The sequence below is a fragment of the Beta vulgaris genome, chromosome 8 (genome assembly GCF_026745355.1).
Source record: "Beta vulgaris subsp. vulgaris cultivar EL10 chromosome 8, EL10.2, whole genome shotgun sequence".
In the NCBI taxonomy this organism is placed as follows: Eukaryota; Viridiplantae; Streptophyta; class Magnoliopsida; order Caryophyllales; family Amaranthaceae; genus Beta; species Beta vulgaris.
Genome location: NC_079209.1, coordinates 13,682,370 through 13,687,783, shown reverse-complemented (window position 1 = coordinate 13,687,783; position 5,414 = coordinate 13,682,370). Strand labels below are relative to the sequence as shown.

Here is a 5,414-nt window from a genome sequence, read left to right as displayed (position 1 = left end):
TTAGGTGAGTATTGAATACCTTTTGACCGATGAGACAACCGCTATTTATAGTGGGGTTGTGAATTCCAATAAAGTAAGGTATTTAGGCCAACTCCAACTAGTGGAGGGGTTAATGAGCATTATCGTTGGAGGGAGGCCCAAGTCAACCTTCGGAGAGGGGCTGGTGAACCCCTGCGTCCGACGAGGTAGGAAGTGGTGATACTTAGTTTATTTTTCTAATTATAGGGCGCTACTCGTTGTCCGACAGAGGCCCAAATCGACCTTCAGAAGGGCTAATGAGCCCCTGCGTCCGATGAGGCGCGAAGTTGTGATACTTAGTTTATTTTTCTAAGTTTAAGATGCTCCTCGTTGTCCGAGGGAGGCCAAGTCGACCTTCGGAGGGGCTAATGATCCCCTGCGTCCGAGGAGGGGCGAAGTGGTTATACTTAGTTTATTTTTATAATTATAGGATGCTCCTCGTTGTCCGATGGACGCCCAAGTCGACCTTCGGAAGGGATAATGAGCTCTTGCATCCGATGAGGCGCGAAGTGGTGATACTTAGTTTATTTTTCTAAGTATGAGACGCTCCTCGTTGTCTGAGGGAAGCCAAGTCGACCTTCGGAGGGGCTAATGAGCCCCTGCTTCGAGGAGGCGCGAAGTGGTTAGACTTAGTTTATTGTTCTAAGTATAGGACGCTCGTCGTTGTTCGAGGGAGGTCCAAGTGGACCGCCTACTTAGTTTATTTTTGTAAGTATATGACGCTTGTTGTTATCCGAGGGAGGTCCAAGTTGACCTTTGAATTGGCTAATGAGCCCCTGGGTCCGAGGAGGCGCAAAGTGGTGATAGTTTATTTTTATAAGTATAGGACGCTTCTCGTTGTCCGAGGGAGGTCCAATTAAGTCGACCTTCGAAGGGGCTAATGAGCCCCTGCGTCCGAGGAGGCGTGAAGTGGTGATACTTAGTTTATTTTTCTAAGTATAGGACGCTCCTCGTTGTCTAAGAGGGGTCCTAGCTCAGGGTCTTAGTGTTTCTAAATTAACTACCGAGCTGTTATTACATTCATCGGGCATACAAGGTCCAATGAGCCTATATTTATCATATCTTTTCCAATAGTGTGGCCCAATCGAAGGTTCATTCATGAAGGCCCATCTGAAGAGTGGGGTCCAAGACTTTTCCATCCTTTTCTCAATATAAGGTGGGAAGGAGATTTCATTTTCTCATTCTCATTTCTTCCACTCAAGTATTCCTTGTCTCTATCTCTCTAGTTTATCTCACTAGAATTTGATTCCACTTCTCCCTTCAATCGATTTTCTTCATTTGATGTATGCCTAACATCCCTTTATTTTTCTTTTATTTTTAGTAAAGGCCGACGACATACCCATTTTGTTAATTAATAATGGGGTCCGAGTCTGAGTTGGGTACCTTTCCTGAATCTCCCCAGATGTACGAATTGTCGAAGGAGACTCGGGGGGTAGGAATAACATTGGCAACGACGACAACTCGTTGTCCCGACCCTTTGACCGTTCCCGATGCGGTCCTCCTTCTGAGCTCTACCTGGTCCTATCTGGAAGAGGCCGAGGGAGACGTACCCTAAACCTGGGAGGTATCTGTAGCCTATCCATATGCACAACATAGTTACTTAGACCATTTCCTTCATGATGGTGTAGTTATGGCCGACTAGGGTGATGCCATTGAGAATTCAGACCAAGTAGAGTACTCCCTACTCGTGCCCAGCGGGGGGCCGGCCAACAGGTACCCACATCCTACTTGGATGAAAGTGATGATAAGGGATATGTCCTCCTTAGGGGTGAAGTGGTTCATTTGTGATCCTTATGCCTTGTATAGGCCGATCGTACCCTGCCCGGAGTGCCTTGGAGGCGATGGTTTTGCTTCCTCTATGGCTTCCACATGCCCCCTCATGTATCTCCCTTAATATGTAGTCTCCATCCTCAGGGGTGACACACTTCAACAAGGGATGTGTGTAGGATTTCTTGTACAAGATTCCGTCGTGCCAGACGAACCACTTAGCCCTTGCTCGAACCTTCTTAGCTCCTTGTTGTCCGAGGGGAGCTCCTCATCTCTCAAGTACATCATTTTTTCCATCCACATAGAAGTTCTGTCTAAGACGAGAATTTGTTTGGCATTGATGCCAGGCTGGTGGATGACTTGCCACATGATGGTTCTTAGGCTGAGCCCATCGGCTGAGCCCATCGACTGAGTTCACCATCTAAGCGAGGGTGTCAGCCTGCTGATTTTCTGATCGAGGTACATGTAATATCTAAAATTCTTGAAGATTATTGACCACCTCTTTGATTTTAGATCTATACATCCTCATGTTATCCTCCTTGGCCTCAAATTCTCCCGATACTTGACCGACTATTAGCTGTGAATCAGACCTGGCTCGGACTGACTTGGATCCTGAGGCGATGCATATTTGTATCCCTAGAATCAGTACCTCATACTCAGGTTCATTGTTGGAATCTAGAAAGTCGAACTTAATGGAATATTCCAACTTCTCGCCAACCGGGTGTATTATGACTATCCCTGATCCACTCCCTGTTTTGGTTGAAGAGTTGTCAACTCGAACCCCCTAGTTGTGGCTTGAGATTGTTGTTTCCCCACAGACGGTGCCAAATTGTTTATGTCAAGAAACTTCAAGTAATTATGAAGGGGATTTCAACTGAATACTAAGAGGGTACAACTGCTCTGATGGGTCTTGACGGCAGTAAACCTGCAAAGCACACTGAAAAACTATCCTAGGGGTTTTCCCTAGAACGCCTCTTCGACGCTTAAGTCAGTAATTAAGGTAGAGAGAGAAGGCGATAACTGTAGAGAGAGATGTACTAGCTTGTTAGGTGAGTATTGAATACCTTTTAGATGATGGGACAACCACTATTTATAGTGGGGTTGTGAATTCCAATAAAGTATGGTACTTAGGCTAACTCCAACTGGTGGAGGATTGATAGCCCTAAAAATAAGGGTATTTTAGTATTTTTATCGGGCATGTGCTGGTCCAAGAAATGGGCCCAAATAGACCTTAATAGCACATCAAATTAATAAAGAAGCAAAAATCAGCAAGATTTTCAATCTGCTTAGTATAATAACCAAAACATTTTCAAGTTAAAAACGAAATTTAAGTTTTAATTCAGTTTTCCATCAATCAGCAAGCTGCCACTAGTAAAAAATCAATGGTTCTTCACAAAAAAAATCGTAGATTTGTAATAATAAATTATAGAAAATAAGGAAGAAGAGATAATTACATAAAAAAATACATAAATTACAGAAAATCAATTAAATAAAATTACAGAAAATAAAAAAGAGAAAATTATAGAAAAATCAGAATAGAGATAATTACCGAATTACTAAAAATCATAAAGACATGTAATCTTCAGGTGGCAGTGCTACGGTGCTACGGTACTACGAAATAACCTGATTTGGTTGAGACCTCAAACACAAATCCAGATCTTCACCTCAAACGCAAGCTCTCGCTACAGTCGAAAGTTCATCGGTGATCGATTGGTTTTGCTCGAGGTTATTGCTGGTGAAAAGACTTCGAGAAGAAGCAAATCTAGATCTGAAAACGAAAAAAGGAATTTCAGAACTGAAAATTTAAAAGAAAATCCTAGATTTGAAAATAAACCCTAGACTAGGATAAATGCCGTAAAAATAAACAAAAAAAATCAGATATGAAAAAAAAACAAAATGATATTAAAACATATAATAAAACTCAATTCCACAGAACTCAAATCTGAATTGAAACCCATGAATCACCTGCAAAACACGAAACATATAAATGAAGAAAAATAAAGAAAAAGGGAGAATACCAATGGAGTACGACGAAACAAAACGAACAAACAGAGTGGTCCGCTTGTTGAGACGAAAGGAACGGAGACTGAAATGATAAGTCGACGGAGATTCATTGGGAAGACGGAGACTGGAGTTAACCTGGAGAGAGAGTGCGAGAAGAATAAGAGAGAGAGGAAAGAGAAATGGTGAGAGATGAAGTAAAATGGTTGTTAAGAAAAAAATGTGAGAGGGAATTTTGGGTTAGTGAGGGTGTTGGGCGTGTTAAAAAAAATGGGCTGTGGGCTGATCTGCGTCGGATGGGCCAAGGGGTCCGACGCAAATTAACCTTTTGCAACATACTTTAGTTAAGTGCAACACAGATAGGGACCTTAATTTTGTATTCATGACACAGCGATGTGTGTCGGATGGGCCTCAATGTCCGACACACATCCTTGCATCTGAGCTATATGCGTCGCACATCAATAGGGTACGATGCATATAGCTTGTATCTGGTGGTTATGCAATATTGTTTTGCGTCGCGCTCTTCTTAGCATGCGACGCAAATTATGTTTTTGTGTCGTTTTGCTTGTCGTGCGATGCACTTGGGGGGACACGAATCGTCCTTTTTCTACTAGTCTGCTACTCGAAATAATTCAAACCATCATCATTGAAAGATTAAAAATTCAAATCTTAAATTCACATAATTCAGATTATTCTAGCTAAATCACTCCACAAACTAAGAAAATTGAAATTTGAATAATTGTGAAAGAACACCAAAATAAAAACATTAAAACTCTAACCTGGTCTACTTGAAAGATTAAAAATTCAAACTGAAAGAGAAGGAATTCAACGACCATGAACGACTTTCATCGGTAGTGATTGTGCAGGTAATGTGTGATGGCGCTTGAATAAGGCGCGACACATATTAATCCAACGAGTTCTAGATTTTTTATAAAAAAAAAGATGAAGACGAACTCACCTGAAAACGGTGCGATGGCGTAGACGCCAATGACGCTCTTTGACGAAGGTAACGATGTGAAGATGAGCAAGATTGGAGAGGGAAGCATCAATTTCTCAAAGGGTCCAAGGAAGCTTAGGGTTATTTTTTTAACTGATTAGAATATAGTGGAAAGGGGGAAACGTGGGAGTTAAAAATTTTCAAATTACTGGGTAGACCTTTATTGACCATTGAGCGATCGGTGATAATCATAAAGTGGTCGGTAATCAGCTTCCGTGGAAAAAATCGTTGTTACACTGCTCGTTGTCAGTTTCAGACTATGAAGTGGTCCGTAAAAGATACGATCGGACGTTAATGAACGTCACCTTAGAGCACGGTCGGTGTTTTGACTATCAACAATCAATTTTGGAGCAGTCGGTAGAAGACCAGATTCTAGTAGTGAGGAGTGTTATTGTGCATAGAAAACTATATGATAAAGTCAGTTTTCATTTGATATAGTTAGTTTTTGTTTGATACAATCAGTTTTTGTATGACATAATCATTTTTTGTATAGTTAGTTTTTGTATGATATAGTCAATTTTTTTTGATACGATCAGCTTTAATATGATATATTCAGCTTTTTTCCAATATAGTCAGTTTTTGTTTGATAAAGCCAGTTTAGGTGCATAATACATTATTGTGAACCTGGTCC

General features: G+C 41.2%; 1 long non-coding RNA gene across 1 annotated transcript; it reads right to left on the bottom strand.

Annotated features, from left to right (window-relative positions):
* Positions 1-2,687: 2,687 nt before the first annotated feature.
* Positions 2,688-5,080, bottom strand: LOC125492516 (uncharacterized). Its single transcript, XR_007269124.2, has 3 exons — positions 4,745-5,080; positions 3,804-3,924; positions 2,688-3,553 (listed from the first exon to the last, which is right to left on the bottom strand). It is a non-coding gene; the product is annotated as an uncharacterized LOC125492516 (long non-coding RNA).
* Positions 5,081-5,414: the final 334 nt, after the last annotated feature.